Below are 27,438 nucleotides of genomic sequence, written 5' to 3' on the forward strand. Positions count from 1 at the left end.
GTTTGGGGGTAACATGGGGGGGGGGGGGACCTCTTTACTCAGAGAGTGGTAGCTGTGTGGAATGAGCTTCCTGGGGAAGTGGTGGAGGCAGGTTAGATGTTATCATTTAAAAATAAATTGGATAGGTATATGGATGGGAAAGGAATGGAGGGTTATGGTCTGGGTGCAGGTAGATGGGACACGGCGAGAGTAAGAGATAGGCACGGACTGGAAGGGCCGAGATTGCCTGTTTCCGTGCTGTAATTGTTATATGGGTATATGGTTGTTATATGGTTAATTTCAAGACCTTGTGAAGTTCACTGGCTTGTCAATCTCACTACTGTAACAATTTCAATGGCTTGTCAATGTCAATGCCTTGACAATTGCCGTGGCCACCGCAGTGTAACTAACAGCCTGTGTTCTTATAGAGAGAGATACCATAACTGAAGCCCGGTATACACAGTCTGGTATGGGAACTGTTCTGCCCACAGCCGCAAATTACTGCAGAGAATGCGTATTGTGTGCATTCCGCGCATGGCGTGTATTGCGCGCGCATGGCACGTGGTGAGACGTGGTGGCGTAGGCAGTGACGCGCGGCGCCCCTGGATTCTCAAAATCCTCGCGCGCCATCTGCGTGATGCGCAAATGACGCCCAAGTGGGACAGGTCCTTTACCATTGTAATTTTTATCTTATTTTATCCTTGTAATATCATTGCTGAGGTTGTCAAACCTTTGTCTGGTCAAACACATTTAATTGTACCGTTGACCCAGTGTTAACCTATACATGACAAACACAATTGAATTGAATTGAATTGAATTGAATGATAAAGCGGCCCGTACGGACGGGGGTTTATTCCATATACATGCCGCCGTCAGCCAGCAACGAATGGCAAAACTACACAAACGTAACTTACCACTTCGAACACGACTTCCTCCGGATATCTGTCGATTCCATTTGATAACCCCAGTATATTCCCCTCTTCGATATTCAGAATATACACATGTGATAAACGTGGGCAATCTCATCCCTGGCGGGAAGAGATTTATAGACGAGTGTTGGTGTAGCGGTTATAAAAAACAACAACAAATAATTGGCCATTATGTTTCAAAAATATTTTTATTTCACTAAATAGGACAACACGGTGGCACAGCGGTAAAGTTGCTGCCTCATAGCGCCAGAGACCCGGGTTCGATCCTAACTACTGGTGCTCTCTGTAGGGGGTTTGCATGTTTTTCGAGTGACCACGGGTGCTCTGTTTTCATCTCACACTCCTTGTCAATGCCTTATCAATTTCAACGCCTTCTCCATGTCAATGCCTCATCCATTTCAATGAGTTGTCAATGTCAACGCCTTGTCAATTTCATCGCCTTGTCAATTTTTGTCATGTAAATTTCAACGCCTTGTCAATTGGGTGTCATGGTGGCGCAGCAGTAGAGTTGCTGCCTCAATCACAGCGCCAGAGGCCCGAGTTCGATCCTAACCACGGGTGTTGTCTGCACGGAGTTTGTACGTTCCCCGTGACCGCGCGGGTTTTCTACCGATACACCGGGTTCCCACCATATTCCAAAGAAGTACAGGTATGTAAGTTAATTGGCTTCGATGAATCACTAAATTATCCGGAGTGTGTACAGTTGTGTGGTGTGTGGTGTGATTGTTGTTCGGCACGGATTCGTTGAGCCAAAGTTTCCGTGTTGTGTCTCTAAATTAAACTAGTCTGAACGTGTGTTCGCTTCTCGGCGTGGACTCGGTGGGCAGAAGGGCCTATTCCCGCGCCGTTTCTCTAAACAAAACTAAAAAAATTGATCCCCTTGTCAATTTCTATGTTTTGTCAATTTCAATGCCTTGCCAATTTCACGCCTTGTCAATTTCAATGCCTTGTCAATTTCAATGCCTTGTCAATGTCAATGTATTGTCAATTTCTTGAACTCTGCAGTGTAACTACCAGTATGTGTTTTTAAGGAGACAGAACGCTATAACCGGAGTCCTTTATAAAGAGGTCCGTATAAACGAGGGTTTACTTGCATGTATTTTCGATGATGGCCTTGCAAAGTTTTGCCAAAAGTTGCAAAATGCTGCTTGGACTTCCTGCGAACATCTCTAATTCCCGTCGGGTAGTCACATTGAATTCAGCTCCTTGTCCTTCAGAATGTACACCTGCGGCAAGAGTTTTATAGATAAGTAGACCAAGTGGAACCCATTGGGTTCCTGTCACACGGGAGGCCTGATTCCCCCAACGCAAACCGCTCCCCAACGCAATATTCCACCACTCACCCGTAGCCCCCACGGGAGGCCTGGTCCCCGAACGCAACCCGCTCCTCAAAGCAATATTCCACCACTTACCCATAGCCGACAACTGCGCAGGGGCTGTTCATTTCGCCTCATTCATCCTCCCTCATTTTTAAACTTAAGAAAAAAATGCAATTGCACTTGCTAGCTCGCAGAACTCAGTGTACTGAGACGTAATAAAATGCATTTGCACCTGCTAAGGCTAGCAGGAGTCAGTGTAATGTAACTTTAAAAATTGCATTTGGACTCGCTAGGGCTAGCAGAACTCAGTGTACTGTGACTTTAAAAACATGCATTTGCACTTGCTAGGGCTAACAGGACTCAGTGTATTTGGACAGCAGCAATGCTGCGAGCAGTGCTAGAATCCCATTGTGACGTCACAACTCTAAGCACAGGGAATAAGCAGTTATTTTTTCCCCAATGTTTTTACGTTTTTGAACATTTTGATTAATAACTCGAGGAATAATGCATGGAATTTTGAGAGAAGGCGATTTTGTACTGCACGGGATAAATTGCGATCGGAATATGTTAAAATGTTACCGTTAGCTCGTCTTTTTTTCAAGAAGATGTGATTACAAACACACATACACACACACACATCCAAGATCAGAGTTATATGGATGAGTGTTGATGTGGTGGTATGATGTGCACCAAATATTTGGCCGTTAATTTTTTCTGAATGCCATATTTTTGTGGTTGCACGGTGGCGCAGCGTTAGAGGTGCTACCTTACAGCGCTTGCAGCGCCGGAGACACGGGTTCGACCTTGCCTACGAGTGCTGTTGCTACCGACTTTGTCCGTTCTCCCGTGACCGCGTGGATTTTCTCCGAGATCTTCGGTTTCTCCCACACTTCAAAGAAGGACTCGGTGGGCTTGTTTCTAAACTGCTTGATGAGAATGATGGCGGCAATAGAAGGACGAGAAACTTACAGAAACCCGATTATATGTAGGAGAGAACAGCAGATGCTGGTTGACACAAAATGCAGGAGTAACTCAGCGGGGCAGGCAGTATCTCTGGAGAGAAGGAATGGGTGACGATTCGGGTCGAGACCCTTCTTCAGACTGATGTCAGGGTTGTGGGCGGGACAGAGATAGAATGTAGTTGGAGACAGAAAGACTAGTGGGGGGACTGGCAAGGGATGAAGAAAGAGGTAGAGCAAGGGCTACTTGATGTTAGAGAAGTCAATGTTTATACCGCCGGATTGCAACATTCCGAAGCGAAATATGTGGTGCTGTTCGTCCAAATTGCGCTGGGACTCATCCTGACAATGAACGAGGTCCAGAACAGAAAAGTCAGATTGGGAATGAGAGGGGTAGTTAAAGTGATGAGCAACTGGGAGATCAGGTATGTTGAAGCGGACTGAGCGGATGCGTTCAGCGAAACGATCGCCGGGCCTGCGCTTGGTCTCTCCGATGTACAGAACTTGACAGATGGAACAGCAGGTACAGTAGATGAATTTGCAGGAGATGCAAGTGAACCTCTGCCTCATCTGAAAAAACTGTCGGTGTTCATGGATGGAGTCGAGGGGGGAGGTAAATGGACAGGTGTTGAATCTCCTGTGGTTGCAGGGGAAAGTGCCTGAGGAGGGGGTGATTTGGGTGGGAAGGGACGAGTTGACCAGGGAGTTACGGAGAGAACGGCCTCTGCGGAAAGCAGAAAGGGGTGGAGGTGGGAAGATGTGGCCAGTAGTGAGTTCCCGTTGGAGATGGCGAAAATGTTGGAGGATTATATGCTGTATGCGACGGCTGATGGGGTGGTAGGCGAGGGAAAGGGTGACTTGTTGCGAATGGCGGGAGGGGGAGCCAGAGCGGAGCTGCGTGATATCGAGGAGGCCCTAGAGCGTCACCTATAATGGAAGAGAGGAATCCCCGTTTCCTAAAGAATGAGAATGTCTCCAGTGATTTAATATAAACAATTTCATCCTGGGCGCATATGTGACGTAGGCGGAGGAATTACATAGAAACATAGAAAATAGATGCAGGTGGAGGCCATTCGGCCCTTCGAGCCAGCACCGCCATTCGTTGTGATCATGGCTGATCGTCCCCAATCAATAACCCGTGCCTGCTTCTCCCCACATGCCTTGACTTCACTTGCCGCTAGAGCTCTATCTAACTCTTTCTTTATTCCATCCAGTGATTTGGCCTCCACTGCCCTCTGTGGCAGGAAATTCCACAAATTCACAACTCTCTGGGTGAAAAAGTGTTTTCCCACCTCAGTCTTAAATGGCCTCCCCTTTATTCTAAGACTGTGGCCCGTTCTGGACTCGCCCAACATTGGGAACATGTTTCCTGCATCTAGCTTGGCCAGTCCTTTTATGATTTAATATGTTTCTATAAGATCCACGCTCATCCTTCAAAACTCCAGTGAATACAAGCCTAGACTTTTCAATCATTCCTCACATGGCAGTTCCGCCATTGGGTATATTTAGGAGTAGGGGATAGAGTCTTCATAGGAAGCAGGGAGGGAAGGAGTGTTGTCTAGTTAGTAGATGACGGTCAATAATCCGTCTCCTGTGATGAAGACGGTGAGATCCAGAAACGGTCGGGAGATCTTGAAGATGGTCCTAGTGAATTTGAGTGCGGAATGGAAATTAGTCGTGAGGTTGATGAAGTCGGTGAGTTCTGCATGGGTGCAGGAAACAGCACTGATACAGTCGTCAATGTAGCGGAGGTAGAGTTCGGGCATAGGGCCAGTGTACTCATGGGACAGTGATATTTCGACGTACCCTACAAAGAGGCGGCCATAGCTGGGGCTCATGCGGGTGTTCATAGCTAAGCCTTGGATTTGGAGGAGGTGGGAATAGACGAAGGAGAAGTTGTTGAGGGTAAGGACCAGCTCTGCAAGGCGTGGGAGAGTATTAGAAGATTTAAATTGGCTTTTCTGCTGCCCGTGAATGGCCTGGATAGAGCGGATGTGGAGAGGATGTTACCACGAATGTGAGAGTCTAGAACCAGAAGCCGCAAACTCAGGTTAAAATAACGTACCTTTAGAAAGGAGATGAGGAGGAATTTATTTAGCCAGAGGGTGGTGAATCTGTACGATGAATTTTGAAGCGGAGCTTGACAGGTTAATGACTGGGTGGACAAAAATGCTGGACAAACTTAGCGGATGAGGCAGCATCTATGGAGCGAAGGAAATATGCAACGTTTCGGGTCGAACCCCTTCTTCAGACAACGTTTCGACCCGAAAAGTTGCCTATTTCCTTCGCTCCGTAGACGCTGCCTCACCTGCTAAGATTCTCCAGCATTTTTGTCTACCTTCGATTTTCCAGCATCTGCAGTTCCTTCTTAAACAAGGTAATGACTAGTATGGATGTCAGGGATGATTGGGAGAAGGCGAAAGGGGTTGAGGTGGAAAGATACAACAGCCATGATTGAATGGCGGGGTATACTCGATGGCCGAATGGTCTAATTCGTCTCCTACAACATCTCTTTGCGTTCTCAGCTGAACTTACCCGTTTCCTTTAGAGCCTGCGGCGATTTCTGGGCTGTTGATTCCTTGTGGTTCCTGTCGTATCTTGATAGGACGCGTTGTCAGGCCCCACGACTTTCATAAAAGGTTACCATCAGTAGCACAGACATTACAGATATCAGGGGGACACATTTTCCCATCTTTGTGGTATCTGTGAAAAGTTCTAAACACACAAAAAAACACGGTCAGAACAAAATATAGGAATTCTAAATATCACCGCGAATCTAAATCAACAGCAACTTGTCCTGGACGTGACACAGCGAACCAATGGCCAAGAAAGCACATTAACGCTTTAGAAGGCTTACGAACATCGGGAAATCCCCACAAAACTCACACCATCTTCTGCAGCTGCGCTGTAGGAAGCGTGTCATCATCAGTTACATCATAGATTGGTTTTGAAACATTGAACATTTTCAGGCGAAGCGGAAAAGATTTAATAGGAATCTGAGGGGTAAATTTTTCACATAGAAAGGGTGGTGGGTGTATGGAACGAGCTGCCGGGGGAGGTAGTTGAGGCAGGGACTATCCGAAATTTTATGAACCAGTTATACGGGTACGTGGATAGGGGAGGTTTGGAGGGATATTGACCAAACGCGGACTTGTGTAGCAGGGATATATGGGCTGGTGTGGGCAAGTTGGGCTGAATGGCCTGTTTCCACACTGAATCACTCTATGACCGCAGCAGGAAATTGGCGGTGAGGTGTGGACGCAGCACAGACCATCAAACCAACCTCCCTTCCATCAACTCCATCTACACTTCAGGCTGCCTCGGCAAGACCACCAGCATAATCAAGGAGCAGCCTCACCCCACGGTCACTCCCTCTTTTCCCCTCTCCCATCGGGCAAGAGGTACAGAAGTATAAAAACGCACACCTCCAGATTCAGGGACAGTTTCTTCCCAGATGTCTGAAGAAGGGTTTCAGCCCGAAACGTTGCCTATTTCCTTCGCTCCGTAGATGCTGCTGCACCCGCTGAGTTTCTCCAGCATTTTTGTGTACCTTCGATTTTCCAGCATCTGCAGTTCCTTCTTAAACTCTTCCCAGATGTTATCAGGAATCATCCACTCACCATCTAGAGGGCGGTTCTGTACACCCATCTACTTGATGGGAGACCCACGGACTATTTTTAATCTGACTTTATTGGACTTCATCTTGCACTAAAACGTTATTCGCTTTATCCTGTATCTGTATACTGTGGACGGCACGATTGTAATCATGTATTGCCTTTCCAGTGACGGGATAGCACGCGATAAAAGAGATTTTCACTGTCCCACGGTACACGTGACACTAAACTAAACTAAACTAGGCTAATATAAGCGAACTAAACTAAACTAAACAAAACTAAACTAAACTAAACTAAACTAAACTAAACTAAACCAAACTAAACCAAACTAAACTAAATTAAAGGGCACATTGATGTAATACCGTTTTTATCTCTTGTTCAAAACATCCTTTGCAGTCACAGTTTATTCAATTGAGAGTTTAGTGTCAAATCATGGCGCAGCGCAATGAGAGCCGCTGCCTCACGGCGCCAGAGACCCGCGTTCGATCCCGACCTCGAGTGCTGTCTGTACGGACTCTGTACGTTCCCCCCTGTGACCGCGTGGGGATTCTCTGCGTGCTCTGGTCTCCTTCCACACTCCAAAGACGTGTAGTTTTGTATTTTAATTGTGTTCTGTACATTGCCCCAACATGTAGCGATTAGATGAGAAAGTGGGATACCACAGAAATGCTTTGAGCGGGTGATCGATGGTCGGCGTTTTTCCGCGCTGTATCTCTAAACTAAACTTAGTTTAAACTAGTGTGTGAGCGGGTGATCGCTGGCCGCCGCAGACTCGATGGACCGAAGGGCCTGTTTCTGCGCTGTATCTCTAAGCTAAACTTGTGTGAACGGGTCGTTACGGATTCGGTGGGCTGAAGGCCTCTTTCTATGTTGTATCTTTAAAATCTAAAATCTAAAAACTCCTAAACATTGTGGGCTGAAGAGCCCGTTTCTGTATACTGCCATTCTATATTTAATGCTCTGTGAAATGAAAACGTCCTGAGGTAATAATTTCAGTAATAGAGTCATAGAGTTATGCAGTATGAAAACATGTTCCTTCGGCCCAACTTGTCCACACCACCCAACATGCCGCATCTACAATAATCTCACCTGCCTGCGTTTGGCCCATATCAATCCAAACCTGCCGTATCCATGTACATGGCTAAATGTGTCTTACACGTTATGATAGTACCTTCCTCAGCTACCTCCGCTGGCAGCTCGTTCCATACACCCGCCACCCTTTGTGTGGAAAAATTACCGCTCAGATTGCCATTACATATGCTGAAGAGAAAACTGAAGGGCTGAACCTCAACGTGAAACATCACCCGTTTTACTTCGGAGTCACGTGAGTGACTACGTGAAGAACCCCGCCAGGACGCAAGCGTGCCTTATCGCTACACGCATTGCAACGAGTCACAGCAGGGGGAACGACGTTCCCTTAGCGGCAAAATTTGAAAGCCGGGAACAGCAGGTAAGGAGACTCTGCGTTCCAGAATTTGAAAGTCGGGAACAACAGGTAAGAAGACTCTGCGTTCCTTCTACTTACCGTTCAGGTGGAGACATGGACCAGATCCACGAAGGCTGCGGGAAAGCTGGCGGGGGAGAACCGCGGAGTAGCGGGCAGCCGACAGCAGCAGCCAAATGCACGCTAATCTCCCGTAATCTTCGCTGCCGACTTCGCTCCCGCACCGGCCCCGGCCGGCGGGATAGGGAAGCAAAAACAAACAGGGTCGTTGACTCCGAGGAGTCCGACTCTGAATAGCCGCGAGCGGCCAGTGCCCGTGCGCATTGGGGCCGGTTGGAGCGGCTTTAGGAGCAGCCGCGAGCGGCCAGTGCCCGTGCGCATTGGACCCGGTTTGAGCGGCTGCAGCAGCCGGGAGTGGCCTATGCCCGAGAGCATGAGAACCAGTTGGAACGGCTGCTGGAGGAAATACCCCAAAGTGGCAGGCAGCGGGAGATGGAGTCTAGCCACAGTGGGCAGTTAGTAAGCCCCACAGCAGTACCTCGTGTAGGGCTGCACAGTGTTTCTCCCTCATCAGAAAGGAACACCGAGGGTCAATCCTGGGCTGGCTGCAGGCGCTGGAGCAGGAGCGGCTTCAGGAGCAGCCGCGACGGCCAGTGCCCGTGAGCATTGGAGCCGGGTGGAGTGGCTGCAGGAACTGGAGCAGGAGCGGCCTCAGGTGTAGCGGCTTCAGGAGCAGCCGCGATGGCCAGTGACCATGTGCATTGGAGCCGGTTGGGTGCCCGAGAGCATCGGAGCCAGCTGGAGCGGCTGTAGGAGCAGGTAAGTGGCAGGCTCCGGGAGATGGAGACTAGTCACAGGGGGCAGGTAGTAAGTCCTACAGCAGTACCTCTTGTAGGGCTGCACAGTGTTCTCCCTCATCAGAGGGGAGTATAGGGGGTCAATTCTGGGCTGCACCTGAACAGGGGTGCAGAACATACCCCTAGTGCACATGGGGTGCAGAAACCCTATTGGAAGACACTTACCATCAGGGAACTGCAAAACACTGAATGTTCCCAGTATCAACCAGTGTATTTGAAAACATGGCAGGGCAGGGAATTGAAACGAAAGAAAGTTCTAAAAGTCCTAACAGCGGGACGGGTTCGCCCGCACAATAAACAAAAAGACATGACACTAGATCACCAGGATGCACTGGCCTTAATTTGCAAACTACCAATACGAGTAAACAGCATTAGGAAGAAGTCCATCCAACCGGCTTTAGACCCTAATTTGCAGGCCTATGCTAACCTGGAACCTCCATACCACCAATATTAAAATTTGGAGGCATCTTATATTAACAGGTAAAGAACTTGACATAGAGGGAACCCTGGGGCACATTAAAGCAACATCTAAAAACTACTTCCTGGGGAATGCGCTAACCCTCAACACAGACCCAACTACAGATCCAGACACCGGCACCTCAACGATCACGGAGGATGCCGAAATAGAAACAAACCTACTAATAGTAACTATGGAGGAAGGTGGGTCTGGCTTCTTACGAGGTTGGTGGGAGATTACAGTTCTATCTGGATGCATAGAATAAATTACTACCGACACTTATATTTCAGAAGTATAGGGTTATACCATAGAATTATTCAAAACATAATCCTCCAGTTCAGCATGTACCGAACTGAATGTTCATGCTTACAGGCAAAGAAATAATCAAAAGCACTTGCTGAACTTCAGTGCCCAAATAAAATAGTAATGGAGGACATCCAACACGAACCACAGGAATTCGTGTCAAAAATCTTTATCATAATATAGATGGTGGTTGCCACATCATCATAGATTTGACTAATTTGAATACTTTCGTACTTTATATTCATTACTAGATGGGAACCTTTGTTACTGCAAAGGTATTGATCCTAGGGTACTACATGGCAAGCATCGTATTAAAATATGCTTGCTATACAGTATTTATTGGAGGTGACCACAGATGTATTTAACACAATGGATCATCTGCGGTTCACTCTTAACACAGTTCACATGGCAGTGACTTTGCCGTAAGAAATGGTACAGCCTTAATGGAGGCTTGCAGTAAACTAAACCATCCATCAGACTGGTAGTAGAATAATTGGCATTTTAGTGGCTGTGTTCCAGCCACATAAATCGGACATTTACATTATCAAATTACTGAGCGCGATCATGCGTGCACTCAATAATTATGGGGGTCATCCTGACAGACCAATGAAGCTACCATCAGAGGCCACCATGGTACTAAAATGGTGGAAACATAACATTAGGCATTGTTCCAATCCAAACATTAACAGCTACCCGTCTATGGAACTACATACTGATGGGCACTTGGATTGGGATGCTACCAATTCCATCTCCAGCTGTGGGGAAGTGGGAATGCACAGGAGGCATCAATACAAACGCTGGGCATAAATATCTGGGGAGGTTGAGTGCATGCCATGGCTTTAAGTCATATTGTTCTGGGTTATCACCAGTATGTTAGACTACAAATTGAGAACACCACCGTGGTAGAATATGTCAACCATATGGGTGGACACATATCGACATCAAGTGACTATCTGGCCAACACAATTTGGCAATAGTGTATCCAGAAAGATATTTGGATATCAGCTAACAACTTACCAGGTAAACTGAATTTAGTGGCAGACAACAGGTCACGCTAAGTCTAGGAAAACACTGTATGGATGTTGGATAAAAAATGTATTGCTGGAATTACAGCACGGTATGGAACAGCTACTTTGGTTCCGTCTTCACTAAGGAAGACATAAATAATCTGCCGGAAATAGCAGGGGACCGCGAGTCAAAGGAGTTGGAGGAATTGAGTGAAATCCAGGTTAGCCGGGCAGTGGTGTTGGGTAAATTGAATGGATTAAAGCATGATAAATCCCCAGGGCCAGATAGGCTGCATCCCAGAGTACTCAAGGAAGTAGCTCCAGAAATAGTGGATGCATTAGTAATAATCTTTCAAAACTCTTTAGATTCTGGAGTAGTTCCTGAGGATTGGCGGGTAGCAAACGTAACCCCACTTTTTAAGAAGGGAGGGAGAGAAAACGGGGAAATACAGACCAGTAACATCGGTAGAGAGGAAACTACTAGAGTCAGTTATTAAAGATGGGATATCAGCACATTTGGAAAGTGGTGAAATCATTGGACAAAGTCAGCATGGATTTACAAAAGGTAAATCATGTCTGACGAATCTTATAAAAATTTTCGAGGATGTAACTAGTAGCGTGGATAGAGGATAAGCAGTGGATGTGGTGTATCTGGACTTCCAGAAGGCTTTCTACAAGGTCCCACATAAGAGATTATTATACAAACTTAAAGCACACGGCATTGGGGGTTCAGTATTGACGTGGATAGAGAACTGGCTGGCAAACAGGAAGCAAAGAGTAGGAGTAAACGGGTCCTTTTCACAATGGCAGGCAGTGACTAGTGGGGTACCGCAAGGCTCAGTGCTGGGACCCCAGCTATTTACAATATATATATTAATGATCTGGATGAGGGAATTGAAGGCAATATCTCCAAGTTTGCGGACGACACTAAGCTAGGGGGCAGTGTTAGCTGTGAGGAGGATGCTAGGAGACTGCAAGGTGACTTGGATAGGCTGCGTGAGTGGGCAAATGTTTGGTAGATGCAGTATAATGTGGATAAATGTGAGGTTATCCATTTTTGTGGCAAAAACAGGAAAGCAGACTATTATCTAAATGGTGGCCGACTAGGAAAAGGGGAGATGCAGCGAGTCCTGGGTGTCATGGCACACCAGTCATTGAAAGTAGGCATGCAGGTGCAGCAGGCAGTGAAGAAAGCGAATGGTATGTTAGCTTTCATAGCAAAAGGATTTGAGTATAGGAGCAGGGAGGTTCTACTGCAGTTGTACACGGTCTTGGTGAGACCACACCTGGAGTATTGCGTACAGTTTTGGTCTCCAAATCTGAGGAAGGACATTATTGCCCTAGAGGGAGTGCAGAGAAGGTTCACCAGACTGATTCCTGGGATGTCAGGACTGTCTTATGAAGAAAGACTGGATACACTTGGTTTATACTCTCTAGAATTTAGGAGATTGAGAGGGGAACTTATAGAAACTTATAAAATTCTTAAGGGGTTGGACAGGCTAGATGCAGGAAGATTGCTCCCGATGTTGGGGACGTCCAGGACAAGGGGTCACAGCTTAAGGATCAGGGGGAAATCCTTTAAAACCGAGATGAGAAGAACTTTTTTCACACAGGGAGTGGTGAATCTCTGGAACTCTCTGCCACAGAGGGTAGTCGAGGTTCATTGGCTATATTTAAGAGGGAGTTAGATGTGGCCCTTGTGCCTAAGGGGATCAGAGGGTATGGAGAGAAGGCAGGTACGTGATACTGAGTTGGATGATCAGCCATGATCATATTGAATGGCGGTGCAGGCTCGAAGAGCAGAATGGCCTACTCCTGCACCTAATTTCTATGTTTCTATGTTTCTATTCACATCCATGCTCGCACCAGTTATCGAATTATGTTCTTGGCAACCAGAACATGGGGCAGTGGTACAGATGCATCTTCGCTGCATTGGAAGATTATTTATGCATTCCCTCCTTCTGCCTCATCAGTCGGGTATTTAGGAATAAACAGTAGACTCCGCGTCTGGTATTTTGATAGTACCTGATTGGCCAACTCAACCATGGGTCCCGGTGATATCGACATGGTTTTAGAACCATGCATCACCATCCATCATAGACCTAATTTACTGGTTCTTCCCGCAACAAGGGGAGTTACCCATGTCATAATTATATAAACCTATTAATTTATAGAGTTGAAAGCACCTCTACTACACCTGGGGCTGACGGACCGAATGTGGAATTATTTCAGCGGGCCACAGACAGTCCACCAAAAAATCAGTGCTTGGTGTCATCAAGAAATGGGAAGTACTGTCACAACAATAAACATCACCCACAGAACATCCCGTCTGTTCTGAAATTCCTGGCAAGCCTCCATTACGATGAGAGGCTCAGTCATAGTGCCATCAACTGCGCCAGAAGTGCTCTGTCAACATACCTGTCGCAAGGAACAGAGCGGCATTCTGTTGGGACACACCCTGGTAACCAAATTCATGAGGGGCATTTTAATATTTTATCCCCCAAGAACCAGGTACTCCCATATATGGGATGTGAGCATTGGACTGACCATGTTAAGAAACTGGTCTTCAGCTACAGCTCTGTCCCTCCAGAAACTGACTATGAAAACAGTCATGCCGATGGCCTTGGTCACGGCACTAAGGGTCCAGTCACAACTTAAACAAAGGTTGGACAACATGATTATTCATCTGGAAATTTAACTTTTCACATCAATGAAATAGTCAAACAGAACAGACAGGGGTCAGCAGGCCTAAAAACAGAATTCCAGGCCTACCCGACAGATGGTCGTCTCTGTATTGTAACACACTTACTATTAAATATGGAGTATACTAAGATCATCAGAGGGAAGATATGTCACTTAATCAGCTACACACAGCCACTCAAAACAGTGCCAGTCCAGACCATCTCTAGATGGCTAAAACAAGTCCTAATAAAGGCTGGAGTAGACACTAGCATTTTTAACTCTCACTCCACCAGGGCTGCAGCTACATCGGCAGCTATGAAGTTGGACTTTCCTATGGACCAAATCCTCAAGACAGCAGGATGGTCAACGGAGGAATTTTTCCAACGACTTTATAACGCACCAGTCATTGAACCTGGAACATTTGCAGAAACAAATTTAAGTTCTGTAATATCATTTACCCCATAAATAGGGGCAATAATTGGTTAATATTTTTATCGTTGGGTTTCAATATCGTATTGATGTCTAATGATGTTAACTCTATTCTCCCCATAATCAAGGCAGATGAGATGCATGGACTCGTTTCCACGGCATGAAATCACAGAGCTTTAAAATCTTCACGTAGTCACTCACGTTACTCCGAAGTAAAATAGTAAGATTAAACGAGAACTTACCAGTTTGAAGTTTGATCGTTATTTTATGAGGAGGAACGTTGAGGGAATACGTACCCTCCGCTCCCACCCTTGATCATATACTCAACTGGTATCTCTTCTCTAATCTTACTATGGTTAGTCATTACAGTTATCTGTGATTTCACACCGCTGCTTCGAAGAATGACACGCATGCGTCCTGGCGGGGATCTTCACGTATTCCCTCAACGTTACTCCTCATAAAATAACGATCAAACTTCAAACTGGTAAGTGCTCGTTTAATCTTACTATTCTTTTTCTCCAGAATTGCAGCCCGACCCACTGAGTTACTCCAACTTTCTGGACATTTCTTCGGTTTAAACCAACATCTGTAGATCTTCCCGACAGAAAATATTCCATGCGTTTACCCTATATATTCCTCTCATCTTTGATTGTGTACACCTCCTCTATAATTCCACTTACTCTACTCGAAACATACACCATCTTATGTTTGGTAGACAAAAATGCTGGAGAAACTCAGCGGGTGCAGCAGCATCTATGGAGCGAAGGACATAGGCAACGTTACGGGCCGAAACCCTTATTCAGACCCGAAACGCTGCCTATTTCCTTCGCTCCATAGGTGCTGCTGCACCCGCTGAGTTTCTCCAGCATTTTTGTCTACCTTCGATTTTCCAGCATCTGCAGTTCCTTCTTAAACACGATCTTATGTTTACTAGTTGTGCACTAAACGTCAGTTAATAAATATCGGCTTACCTCCTCTACACTTGTCGGACCGCAATAAAAGTTTCCTTGAAAATCTGCTTCATAGAAAATGTGATGTCCATTTCAATAGAGCGGAGTTTAATTCGGAATATAGCGACAATCAAACATCAATGGACGATTCACGGCAAAGAGTTAACTTTGCACACAGAGACTTGACAATTCAACATGGTTCCCTCCGGCCCTTCTGCCCAGTAAATAATTCTTCCTCGCCCTCTCTGGGTTAAGTAACTTTAAATAACTAGTCACACTTCGGAATGGAAACAGACCGAAGATTTTAAAAGCATTTCTGAAGCTGGTTGGTAAGCCATGAGGGAGATGTAGCCATTGCAGGAAGACAGTCACGTGGAAAAAAATTGTGGCCAAAGTTCGAAACTAATTGCTGATAAGGTTAACATCTAAATTTGAATGTTATCTTTACACTCGGTATTCTCAATATATAACTGGCGCGGAATGAACATTTGCTCATTCGTCTGAAACGAGATTTGCAAGCAGTATTTCCACAAAAATATAAGACAATTATTTAATGATGTAATGATGAGATCATATTCAAAGTTTCTTGGAGGATAACAAGAGGATTTCAGTATAGAGTAAAGAGGTTCTTCTACAGTTGTATAGGGCTCTGGTAAGAACACATCTGGAGTATTGTGTACAGTTTTAGTCTCCTAATTTGAGGAAGGACATCCTTGTGATTGAGGCAGCGCAGCGTAGGTTCACGAGATTGATCCCTGGGATGGCGGGACTGTCATATGAGGAAAGATTGAAAAGACTAGACTTGTATTCATTGGTGCTTAGAAGGGTGCGGAAGGCACACGGCATCATCGAGGACCACAGCCACCCAGCGCGCAGACTGTTCTTCAAGTTGCCGTGGGCAGACGATACATGAGCATGGCTGCACGTACCACCAGACTTAAGAACAGTTTTTACAATCAGGCCATCATAAACAGATTTCACATCATATTTGTTGATTATTTTATTATAACCATATAACATATAACCATATAACAATTACAGCACGGAAACAGGCCATCTCGGCCCTACAAGTCCATGCCGAACAACTTTTTTCCCCTTAGTCCCACCTGCCTGCACTCATACCATAACCCTCCATTCCCTTCTCATCCATATGCCTATCCAATTTATTTTTAAATGATACCAACGAACCTGCCGCCACCACTTCCACTGGAAGCTCATTCCACACCGCTACCTCTCTCTGAGTAAAGAAGTTCCCCCTCATGTTACCCCTAAACTTAAGTCCCTTAATTCTAAAGTCATGTCCTCTTGTTTAAATCTTCCCTATTCTCAAAGGGAAAAGCTTATCCACATCAACTCTGTCTATCCCTCTCATCATTTTAAAGACCTCTATCACGTCCCCCCTTAACCTTCTGCGCTCCAGAGAATATAGACCTAACTTATTCAACCTATCTCTGTAACTTAGCTGTTGAAACCCAGGCAACATTCTAGTAAATCTCCTCTGTACTCTCTCTATTTTGTTGACATCCTTCCTATAATTGGGCGACCAAAATTGTACACCATACTCCAGATTCGGTCTCACCAATGCCTTGTACAATTTTAACATTACATCCCAGCTTCTATACTCAATGCTCTGATTTATAAAGGCTAGCATACCAAAAGCGTTCTTTACCACCCTATCTATATGGGCTCTGCAACTACATCAACAATGACTGGTGCACCAACCACACTGCAATAGAGAGCTACTGTTCCCCAGACCTGGAATACCTACTGCTTAAATGTAGGCCGTTTTACCTGCCTCGGGAGTTTATTGTGGTTATCATCATGGCCATATACATCCCACCACAGGCTAATGCTAACCTAGCACTAGCAGAGCTGCACTCGGCCATCAGTAAGCAGCAGGATTCTCACCCCGACGGTGCCTTCATTGTTGCAGGGGACTTTAACCAGGTCGACCTACGTGCCACACTCCGCAAATTCCACCAGCATGTGCAGTGCCCTACCAGGGGCTCAAACACGTTGGATAAAGTGTACACCAACATCAAGGACGTATACAGAGCTCTCCCCGCCCACCCCTGGGACAATCCGGTCACCTCTCACTGTTTCTACTGCCTGCATACAGACCCCTCATCCGCAAGACCAAACCTGCAATAAGGACGGTCAAAATATGGCCCGAGGACGCCACCCTACAACTCCAGGACTGCTTTGATCGCACCGACTGGTTTGTTGCACAACCTGTGGTACAGAGATAGACTTGGAGGAGTACAAATCCACTGTGCTCTCCTACATCAACTGCTGTGTGGAGACTGTCACAGTGGACAAGCAAATAAAGATGTTCCCAAACCGGAAACCCTGGATGAACAAGGAGGTTCAGGACCTGCTAAGGGCAGGCAACAACGCCTTTAAATCCAGGGACACTTCTGCTTACAGTGCGGCCAGGTCGAACCTGAAGAGAGGCATAAAAAAGGCCAAAGTCATCCACAGTCAAAGGGTAGAAGACCACTTCAATACCGCGGACACCAGAAGCATGTGGCAGGGTGACAGGAACATGACTGACTACAAGAGCAGCCCCGCCTGCCCCCACGGTGATATCACACTGGCCAACGAACTAAACACCTTCTTTGCCCGGTTCGAAACTGGCAACACCACCAGGTGTGGAATAACCCCGGCCATAGCGGAGGGACAGGCCTTAACACTGAGCACTCAGGAGGTACAGTGCGCTCTGCGTAGGATCAATCCATGCAAGGCTGCAGGCCCGGATGGAGGCCAGGGAAGAGTATTAAAGGACTGTGCTGGACAGCTGGCGGAGGTATTCACGAGAATCTTCAATCTATCTCTATCTCTGGCAACGGTCCCCAAGTGCCTGAAAACAGCCACCATAGTGCCGGTGCCGAAAAAGTCCAAAATCACCAACCTCAACGACTACCGGCCGGTTGCCCTGACTCCAATCCCTATGAAGTGCTTCGAAAGGCTGGTCCTCTCCCATATTAAATCCAGCATCCCTGCCTCACTGGACTCCCATCAATTTGCATACAGGGCAAATAGATCGACAGAGGATGCCATCTCTCTGGCCCTTCACACTGACCTGACTCACCTGGACAGACAGGGCACGTATGTGAGGATGCTCTTCATTGCCTATAGCTCTGCATTCAATACGGTCATCCCCACCAAGCTCACCACCAAACTCCACCAGCTAGGCCTCAGCTCACCGATATGCGCTTGGATCCTGAACTTTCTCACGGAGCGACCGCAGGCAGTGAGACTGAGCGCGCACCTGTCCTCCACCATCACCCTGGGCACCGGCACACCACGAGGATGTGTACTAAGCCCCATGCTCTACTCCCTCTTCACTCACTACTGTGTCCCTGCATTCGACACCAACACCATCGTGAAGTTTGCAGACGACACAACAGTGATTGGGCTGATCACCAACGGTGATGAAACAAACTACAGAGCGGAGGTGCAGAACATGGCGGACTGGTGCGCCAATAACACTTGGCACTAAACACCTCCAAGACCAAGGAGCTGATCATTGACTTCAGGAGGTCCCATTCTGTAGAATACGCCCCAATCTCCATTTACGGGGAAAGTGTGGAGAGAGTGTCCAGCTTTAAGTTTCTGGGCACTCACATTTCAGAAGACCTCACATGGTCCACAAACACCGCTGCGCTGGTCAAGAAGGCACAGCAACGACTGTTCTTCCTGAGGACATTAAAAAAGACTGGTCTGCCCCAACAGCTGCTGACAAAGTTCTACCGCTGCACCACAGAGAGCACACCAACGTATGGCATCTCTGTGTGGTATCTCAGCTGCACGGAGGCGGAGAGGAGAGCTCTTCAGCACGTCGTCAACAGAGCGCAGCGGATCATCGGGACAGAGCTACCAGCTTTGGAGGGCATCTACCACACGCGGTGCCTCAGGAAGGCCCTCAGCATCCATAAGGACTCATCACACCCCTGCCACGGTCTGTTTCAACTACTTCCCTCCGGCAGACGTTACAAGGCCTTCTACGTCCGAACCTTCAGACTCAGGAACAGTTTTATCCCAAGAGCTATAGCGGCTCTGAACCGGCCCTAATGAGTGCCCCCCACCCACCCCCTTTGGACAGTCTCCGTCAGATGGTCACGTCAATCAATTCAGCTTGCTTATTTATGTATTGTATTTATTTACCTTTCTTGTACATCAGTGGAGCTGCACACTAAATCTCGTTGCACTGACGTGCAATGACAATAAAATATATTATTATTATTATTATTATTATTATTATTATTATTATTATTATTATTATTATTATTATTATTATTATTATTATTATTATTATTATTATTATTATTATTATTATTATTATTATTATTATTATTATTATTCCACCTTCAAGGAACTATGCACGGTTATTCCCAGATACCTCTGTTCAACTGTATTCTTCAATTCCCTACCATTTAACATGTACTTCCTATTTTGATTTGTCCTGCCAAGGTGTAGCACCTCACATTTATCAGCATTAAACTCCATCTGCCATCTTTCAGCCCATTTTTCCAAATAGCCTAAATCACTCTGTAGACTTTGGAACTTTGTCATAAGACTTTGTCTTATTACCTTCCTAATGTCACTTTTATCTTATTGTATCCATGTTATATTATTCCTGAGCTGACTCGTTGTCTTGTCAAACACATTTAATTGTATCGCCGACCCTGTGTTAACCTAAATATGACAAATAAAAATGAATTGAATTGAATTGAATGGAACCGGAGCCCCATGGTAAAACATGCGGTCACAGAAAGAACGTACAAATTCCGTACAGGCAGCACCCGTTGTCATTATTGAACCCTAGCCTCTGGCACTGTGAGGCAACCACTCTACCGCCACGCTGCACTGTCATCCTATTTAGTGATTGTAAAATGTTTCGTGAAAGGCGATGAAATGGACAAGAATTGGAATTTGAAAAGGCATTGAGATTGAAAAGGCATTAGAATTGACCAGGCATTGAAATTGTCAAGGCATTGAAATTGGCAAGGCAGTTAACTTGACAAGACAATGAAATTGACACATCCGAGAAATTGACAAGCTACGAAAATTGACAAGACATATAAATTGACAAGGCATATAAATTGACGAGGCATTGAAATTGTCACGGCTTGAAAATTATCAAGGCATTGAAATTGTCAAGGCATTGAAATTGACAAGCCATCGAACATGATAGGGCACAGAAATGTCCAAGGGGTTGAAAACGAATATGTTATAAAAGCATAGACATTACCAAGACATTGAAATTGACACGGCATTGAAGTTTGACAAGGCATGGAAATCGACAAGGATTTGAGCTTGACAAGGCATAGAAATTGTCAAGCAATCGATATTGACAGGGCTATCGAAATTGACAAGGCTATTGCATTTGACAAGCCATCGAAATTGCTTAGTCATTGAAATAGGCATTGACATTCAAAATGCATCGAAGCCGACAAGGCCATTGCAACTGGCCAATTGACAAGGCATTGTTTGAGAAGGAACTGCAGATGCTGGAAAATAAAGGTAGACAAAAATACTGAAGAAACTCAGGGGGTGAGGCAGCATCTATGGCGCGAAGGAAATATGTGATTTTCGGGTCGACACCCTTCTTCACACTTATCGTCATTGATGATACCTCAGCAGTTGTATCGCCAATGACGATAAGTGAGCCAGTACCTTCAGCAGCAAAAGTTGCCCAGGCCATTACACCCACATCACCTTGTTCCGCAGATGAGGTGGTATGCTTTGGGTCTTGGGCAGTTACATCGCTCCACCATACTTTTTTCTTGCCTTCACGCAATATAACTTAATCTTCGTCTTATCTGTGCACAAGACCTTTTTGCCAGAACTGTGGTTGCTCTTTTAAGTACTTGGCAAATTGTAACCTGGCCATTCTATTTTTGCGGCTAGCAGGTGGTTTGCCTCTTGCAGTGTTGCCTCTGTGTTTCTGTCATGAAGTCTACTGTGGACAGTGGTCATTGACAAATCCACAACTGACTCCTGAAGTTTGTTGGTACACAAAAATGCTGGAGAAACTCAGCGGGTGCATCAGCATCTATGGAGCGAAGGAAACCCTTCTTCAGTTTATTTCTGATCTGTCGGACAGGTGTTTGGGGATTTTTCTTTATTATAGAGATAATTCATCTGTCATCGGCTGTCGGGGTATTCCCTGGCCTACCAGTCCCTTTGCGATTAGTAAGCTCACCAGTGCTCTCTTTCATATTAATGATGTTCCAAACAGTTCATTTTGGCAAGCCTCGGGTTTGGCTGATGTCTCTACCAGTTTTATTCGTGTTTCTCAGTCTCACAATGGGTTCTTCGACTTTCATTGGCACAAGGGGGGATCTTATAGAAATACATAAATAATAAAAGGACTGGAGAAGCTAGATGCATGAAAAATGTTCCCAATGTTGGGTGAGTCCTGAACCAGGGGCCACAGTCTTAGCATAAAGGTGTCATTTAAGACTAAGGTGAGAAAAAAACGTTTTCACCCAGAGAGTTGTGAATTTGTGGAATTCCCTGCCACATAGGGCAGTAGAGGCCAAGTCACCGGAGGGATTTAAGAGAGAGTTAGATAGAGCTCTAGGGGCTAGTGAAGTTAAGGGATATGGGGAGAAAGCAGGCACTGTCAGGTCTCGCGTTTGATCTAGTTTCTGTTTCTTATTGGTTTTTAGTATTAGAGTTTGCATTCTTGTTTTATTTTGGTGTCTCACATCTCCTCTTGTTTCAGGTCCCATTTCCTGTCAGGTCGTTTACCCTCATGTGATTGTTGGCCACGCCCTGATGTGTTTCACCTGTGTCTCGTTATCCCCTGCTAGTCTGTATTTAAGCCTTTTGTGTTTTAGTTCCCATTGCCAGTTCGTGGTGTATGCTACTTGGTATCACCTCGTTCCTGCTCTCGAAATCTTGTGACCTTGTGATCTCGACCTTTGCCTGTATTTTCGACCACTGTTTCTTGCCTGCTCCTATATGGTACTGTTGCCTCTGTTTTGCCTACCTGTGTACTGACTTGGACCGATTAAACGCCGAAGACTGATCTGCCCTGTGTCTGAGCCTGCATTTGTGTCCTCCTCGTTCAGTTCTGACATTACGAACTGGCCAACAATGGACTCAGCGGGTTCTGATCCTTTTCGTGCAGCGCTCCAGAAGCAAGAGCAGCGCATCTCGCATTACGAGGGTCAACTCTCCTCGATCGTCGCCTGGTTCCGGGATCTCGGCGAGCGTCAGCAGGGGTTCCAGGCAGACATCGGTTCACAGGTAAACACTTTAAGTTCTCGGTTTGAAGACCTGGTTACTCGGCTGAATTCTTTGTTTCCTGCTGCTGCTCCCGTGCCTGCCAAGTCTGTTTCCTTGTCTGTGTCTCCAGGAGCTCCGATGGCCGCGGCTGCTGCAGCATCTCCATTCGTCCACCTGGCAAGACCGGAACACTTTTCGGGGGAATCGGAGAAATGTAGACCTTTTTTGATTCAGTGTGGACTGCATTTCGAACTTCAAGCGGCTTCCTTTTCATCAGAACGCTCAAGGGTAGCCTTTATCATCACGCACCTGTCGGGTAGGGCGGAGGCTTGGGACACGGCGGAGTGGTCTAGGAATTCTCCTGTTTGCCAGACATCGGTCCTGTTCATGTAAGCTCTGTCCCGCACGTTTGATCACTCCAATCCTGGCCGAGAGGCTTCACAGAACCTGGTCTCCATGAAACAAGGTAATCGCTCTGTTATGGATTTTGCTATTGACTTTCGAACTGTTGCTGCTAAGGGTGGATGGAATGAGGCTGCTTTGTTGGATGCTTTTCGCAATGGATTGTCTGAAGCTATCAAAGATCAATTGGCTCCACTAACCCTGCCTTCCGACGTCGAGTCTATGATTTCCCTGGCTATCCAAATTGACGCTAGGCTCAGAGAAAGAGATCGAGAGAGGAGATCGGCTGCAGTTCGGCCCTCCTCCCAGCAGTGGCGGCAGCGTCGCCCTTCACCTTCCAGTCGCGACTTCTTCCCTCTCGGCCGGTCCAGTCAGCCTACAGCGCCACCTGCATCTTCGGAGGAGCCCATGCAGGTGGGACGAGCCAAACTCAGTCCGGAGGAACGGCAGCGCCGCCTAAGGGAAATGAGGTGTTTTTACTGTGGTGAACTGGGACATTTGTTGAACAGCTGTTCAGTAAAAGACAAAGCTCACCAATGTAAGAGAGGACATTGGTGAGTTGTACCACTCCTATGAGCCGTTCCTCTCGTCCATTGTCGACGGTACAATTGTTGGTGCATTCCCAGTGGCACTCCCTGCAGGCTTTGGTTGATTCTGGGGCAGATGAGAACTTCATGGACATTCGCTTGGCTGATGAATTGAAGCTGGAACGTGAACAGCTTCAAGATCCTATGGAGGCTAGTGCACTGGATGGGCGCCTACTGTACAGGGTAATTCACCGAACTCAACCTGTTCAACTCATCGTGGCAGGTAATCACCTTGAGACCATCAGTTTTCATCTCCTCGACTGTCCTCTTCATCCTCTGGTTTTCGGGCTCCCTTGGCTGTCTTACCATAATCCTCACATGAACTGGGGTACTGGGGAAGTAATTTCTTGGGGGAATAACTGTAAACTCATCTATCTGCATGATTCTTCTCCTGAGTCTATGAAGGATCCGTCAAGGAGCAGTTTGCTGGGATCTTCCAGGACCACCCTCCGGCAGCCTCCCCGTTCAAGGGAGGAGGATTTTCCAGATCTCACCAAGGTTCCCTCATATTATCTAGACCTAAAGGAGGTGTTCAACAAGGCCAAGGCCACATCTCTTCCGCCGCATAGACCGTACGACTGCTGCATCGACCTTCTGCCAGGTACAGCGCCTCCTAAGGGCCATCTCTACTCCTTGTCTTCACCTGAGCGGCTCGCCATGGAAAAGTACATTGACGATGCCCTTGCTGCTGGGATCATCAGACCTTCTTCTTCACCTGCAGGAGCTGGATTCTTCTTTGTGGATAAGAAGGATGGAACACTTCGGCCCTGCATTGACTACAGAGGACTCAATGACATTACTGTTAAGAACAGATACCCTCTTCCTCTTATCTCCTCTGCATTTGAACTGTTAAAAGACGCTGCAGTATTTACTAAGTTAGATCTTAGAAATGCGTATCATCTGGTGAGGATAAGGGACGGGGATGAATGGAAAACTGCGTTTAACACACCCAGTGGTCATTATGAATATCTGGTCATGCCGTTTGGTCTTACTAATGCTCCAGCAGTTTTTCAAGGCATGGTTAATGAGGTATTACGGGACATGCTGAACCGATTTGTGTTTGTGTACCTTGATGACATTTTGATTTTTTCTCCAGACGAGACTTCCCATGTGCAGCATGTACACCAGGTGCTAGAACGTTTGCTCATGAATGATCTGTTTGTGAAAGCTGAGAAATGTGAATTTCATGTTAACACTGTTCAATTCCTTGGTTATGTTGTATCACCTGCTGGTATACAGATGGACCCGAGCAAGGTCAGTGCTGTGGCCACCTGGCCTACACCCTCCAGTCGTAAGCGACTTCAGGGGTTCCTTGGGTTTGCTAATTTTTATAGGAAGTTTATCCGGAACTTTAGTGTCACTGCTGCACCACTCCATGCTCTTACCTCACCCCACGTGCCTTTCTCTTGGTCCTCTCAAGCAGAAACTGCATTTCTGAGACTCAAGAGGAGCTTCTCCTCAGCCCCCATCCTGGTTCACCCTGACCCGTCACTCCAGTTCGTGGTTGAGGTGGACGCCTCGGGTGTGGGCATCGGGGCCATACTCTCACAGAAATCCCCCACAGATGGTCGATTACATCCCTGCGCTTTCCTCTCAAAGAAGCTTTCTCCTGCTGAGAGAAATTACGATGTGGGTAACCGTGAACTGTTAGCGGTTAAAACAGCCTTGGAGGAATGGAGACATTGGTTGGAGGGTACCAAGCAGCCGTTTCTAGTTTGGACAGACCACAAAAACCTGGAATACATCAAGTCAGCCAAACGCCTCAACTCGCGCCAAGCAAGGTGGGCTCTCTTCTTTAATCGATTTGATTTTGTACTGTCTTACCGCCCTGGTGCCAAGAATGGCAAACCTGATGCTCTCTCCAGACAGTTTGATCCTGACCCATCCCCTAAGGTTTCAACTCCCATTCTGCCTGCTTCCTGTTTTGTTGGGGCGGTTACTTGGGAGATTGAGAAGAGAGTTTCCGAGGCAACTGCTGGTGTTCAGTCTCCGCTAGGGTGTCCTTCTAATCGTCTGTTTGTTCCCGAGTCTCTTCGTTCACAGGTGATTCACTGGGCTCATACGTCTCGGATCTCCTGTCATCCCGGTGTCCGCCGAACCCTGTTTGTGGCCAAACAACGGTTTTGGTGGCCTTCCATGGAGAGGGGGATTAAGGAGTACGTCGCCGCCTGCAGTATTTGTGCTCAGAACAAGACCTCCCGTCGGGCCGCCTTTGGCCTCCTGAATCCGCTGCCTGTCCCCTCACGCCCCTGGTCAGACATCTCCATGGACTTTGTCACGGGCTTGCCCTCTTCTGAAGGTAACACCTCAGTCATGACTGTAGTGGACAGATTTTCTAAGATGGTCCATTTCATTGCGTTGCACAAGCTTCCCTCCGCCAAGAAGACGGCAGAGGTCATGCTGTCTCATGTTTTTCGCATTCATGGATTTCCCAGAGACATTGTGTCTGACCGGGGGCCTCAGTTCGTGTCCAGGTTTTGGAAGGAGTTTTGTTCTCTGTTGGACGCCACGGTCAGCCTTACATCTGGGTATCACCCGGAATCCAATGGACAGACTGAACGTCTTAACCAGGAATTGGAGACAGGACTGCGGTGCTTGGTGGCACAGAACCCTTCAACTTGGAGCAAACACCTTATTTGGGTGGAGTATGCACACAACACACTTCCTTGCTCATCCTCTGGTCTCTCTCCATTCCAGTGTGCCTATGGTTATCAACCGCCATTGTTCCCTGCTGTGGAGAAGGAGTCCAGTGTGCCCTCCGCTCAGGCTCTCGTCCGTCGCTGTCGCAAGGTTTGGAATGGGGCTCGTCAGATGCTGTTGCGCAGTTCTGCGCGTTACAAGAGGATGGCTGACCGTGGAAGAACGCCGGCTCCAGTATACTCGCCTGGTCAAAGGGTGTGGCTCTCCACTCGAGACTTACCGCTGAGGGTGGAATCCCGGAAGTTGGCTCCTCGTTTTGTTGGTCCTTTCCCCATATCGAAGGTCATCAATCCTATGGCGGTTCGTCTCAAACTCCCCCGTGCCATGAGGGTCCACCCTACTTTCCATGTCTCCCGTCTGAAGCCATTTAAGGAGAGTCCTCTGGTCCCTGCCTCCACACTCCCTCCGCCCCCCCGGTTCCTTGATGGGGGTCCAGTGTTTACGGTCAGCCGGTTGTTGGGGATGCGCCGGCGTGGTCGTGGTTGTCAGTATCTTGTGGATTGGGAGGGGTATGGACCTGAGGAGCGGTCTTGGGTGCCAGCTCGCAACATATGCGACCCGGAACTTATCAGGGACTATCGGCGCCAACATCCTGAAGATCCTGGGCCGTCAGGAGCCGACCGTGGAGGGGGGGGGGGGGGGGGGGGGTACTGTCAGGTCTCGCGTTTGATCTAGTTTCTGTTTCTTATTGGTTTTTAGTATTAGAGTTTGCATTCTTGTTTTATTTTGGTGTCTCACATCTCCTCTTGTTTCAGGTCCCATTTCCTGTCAGGTCGTTTACCCTCATGTGATTGTTGGCCACGCCCTGATGTGTTTCACCTGTGTCTCGTTATCCCCTGCTAGTCTGTTGGCCACGCCCTGATGTGTTTCACCTGTGTCTCGTTATCCCCTGCTAGTCTGTATTTAAGCCTTTTGTGTTTTAGTTCCCATTGCCAGTTCGTGGTGTATGCTACTTGGTATCACCTCGTTCCTGCTCTCGAAATCTTGTGACCTTGTGATCTCGACCTTTGCCTGTATTTTCGACCACTGTTTCTTGCCTGCTCCTATATGGTACTGTTGCCTCTGTTTTGCCTACCTGTGTACTGACTTGGACCGATTAAACGCCGAAGACTGATCTGCCCTGTGTCTGAGCCTGCATTTGTGTCCTCCTCCTCCTCGTTCAGTTCTGACAGGCACGAGTTATTGATAGGGGACGATCAGCCATGATCACAATGAATGGCGGTGCTGGCTCGAAGAGCCGAATGTCCTCTTCATGCACCTATTTTCTAAAAAGTTTTTTTCTCACCTCAGTCTTAATTGATCTCCCCTTTATTCTAAGATGTCATGTTTGAGATCAAAATCCTTGTGAGTTTATTACACCTTCCCGTACAGCGATCATGATACCCACAGCGATCACTGCATAAAAATGATATCAGGAGAAAATATAAAGTCCAATTCGTTTACTGCCGTCATTGGCAGTAAGCTGAGGACAAAGGTTATTTTATACTGCTGGATACATTTAAACACAATTATCTCCCAGTATAGATTAGTTTAGTTTAGTTTATTGACATATAGATTCAAAAGTTCATACGTGATAAGAGA

At 46.8% G+C, this 27,438-nt stretch overlaps 1 long non-coding RNA gene across 2 annotated transcripts; it reads left to right on the forward strand.

Moving 5' to 3' along the window:
* Positions 1-84: 84 nt before the first annotated feature.
* LOC116967374 lies at positions 85-27,053 on the forward strand. 2 transcript variants are annotated; one of them, XR_004410206.1, is made up of 3 exons: positions 85-264; positions 12,596-12,604; positions 27,030-27,053. It is a non-coding gene; the product is annotated as an uncharacterized LOC116967374 (long non-coding RNA). The 2 variants fall into 2 exon arrangements; XR_004410205.1 differs by lacking the exons at positions 12,596-12,604; positions 27,030-27,053 and adding exons at positions 2,833-2,834; positions 3,444-3,716.
* The last annotated feature ends 385 nt before the right edge of the window (positions 27,054-27,438 follow it).

Source organism: Amblyraja radiata, chromosome 39 (genome assembly GCF_010909765.2).
Source record: "Amblyraja radiata isolate CabotCenter1 chromosome 39, sAmbRad1.1.pri, whole genome shotgun sequence".
Lineage (NCBI taxonomy): Eukaryota > Metazoa > Chordata > Chondrichthyes > Rajiformes > Rajidae > Amblyraja > Amblyraja radiata.